Below are 1,538 nucleotides of genomic sequence, written 5' to 3' on the forward strand. Positions count from 1 at the left end.
TCATCAGAAGGTCTTCCACTAGTAGCAGTATATCATTGATAGCTCCAGCATTAGAGGTAGTAGTGTTCTTCATAAGAAAGAGAGTCCTTATGATGCCATCAATAGCCTGAGCATTGCTCTTTGTAACATTAAGCAGCTCCAGAAGGAGTGTATCATTGTGAGTGTCATTGGAACATGAAGCAGAGCAAGTAGCATAATTATGACATTGGATGAGTTGAGGGAGACAAAGAATCACCACAAGAAGAGACAACATTCCTTCTCAGTTACTGGTTAGTTGATCAGTTGTGTAACGTACTCTTTTATAAACTTCAGAAGAGCATGACCAGTGACGTTGAAAATAAGCACAAGAATTCAAGGCGTACACTAGACATTAGTCATATCAGACACCTGTGAGGTTATTGTAGTTGTGTACAATTATGCAAAGAACGTACTCGAGTACAAGCCACTCCTTGATTATCAAAACATATACTACTCATGCACACACAAATTAACTACATTACAACAACACTTGACCAAAATGACCACAAGAAGAGACAATATTCCTTCTCAGTTCACTGATTTGTTGGATCACTTGTATAACAGATCTTTTATAAACTTTAGAAGAGCATAAACAATGACGTTAAGTGTAATTCAACAAGAATTCAAAGAGAGGACACTATTATCAGATTCAAACCATTACCACATGTACTAATGATAATGATAAATAATTTCTTATGATACTATTAACATATAGAGCATAAGGCTCAATCGTATCAAACAATAAACAAAAATAAGGCTTGCTCTAGATCAGCTGCATAGCCATACGGTAACTGTGAGGCTAACTTTAAGAGCAAGTTACAAAGATAAGCAAAAAATACGGCCTAGATCTAATTAATAACACAACTTCATTAACAAGTACACTAGCTAACACGCCTCTACTAATAAACATACAAGTACAAACTAATAAGTAATTTCTGTAATACATCCGAGTACCAAGTGGCTTTCTTCTTCAAAATTAATTTCAAATTTGTAGTGCACAATGACATTCAAACCATGCAGAGTAGTAGATCTACAGATGTTTAGCTTTGCTCATGCCGTTAGGGGGAGTGCACTGATTTGAATTCATTGGTACCCATAATTTACCAGGATGCACCCACTCTGAATAATTATTTGTCAATAATAATAATCAACAAGTGCACCCAGAGTAGCCTACACTTATATGCACCCACAACTTTCAGATGCTGGAGATGCTTTTGGCTTTGTTTAAAATATTTTCTTAAAATTATTGAAAGAGTAATATCTACATATTAACCATGACTACAAAGCAAAATAACAAAACCAAGGAAAAGATAAAATCTACATAAGCTAATAAGTGATCTAAACAACATAATAAAATAAGTATCATCAAGAATGAAAAGCGAAGTTATTTATTTGAGCGATCCTTCCACTTGTAGAGATCAATAGTGAGTGTCTGGGGTATTCCCATCATCGAGGAATTAGAGAAGACATCAACAAACACTTTAACAGAATATGGTATATCAAATGTTTTGATCACTGAA

The 1,538-nt window shown here is 34.7% G+C and overlaps 1 long non-coding RNA gene across 1 annotated transcript; it reads left to right on the plus strand.

Moving 5' to 3' along the window:
* Positions 1–6: 6 nt before the first annotated feature.
* LOC109590452 (uncharacterized) lies at positions 7–1,510 on the plus strand. The gene is made up of 2 exons (XR_002189325.1): positions 7–269; positions 316–1,510. It is a non-coding gene; the product is annotated as an uncharacterized LOC109590452 (long non-coding RNA).
* The last annotated feature ends 28 nt before the right edge of the window (positions 1,511–1,538 follow it).

Source organism: Amphimedon queenslandica, unplaced genomic scaffold (genome assembly GCF_000090795.2).
Source record: "Amphimedon queenslandica unplaced genomic scaffold, v1.1 AMPQUscaffold_9993, whole genome shotgun sequence".
Classification (NCBI taxonomy): domain Eukaryota; kingdom Metazoa; phylum Porifera; class Demospongiae; order Haplosclerida; family Niphatidae; genus Amphimedon; species Amphimedon queenslandica.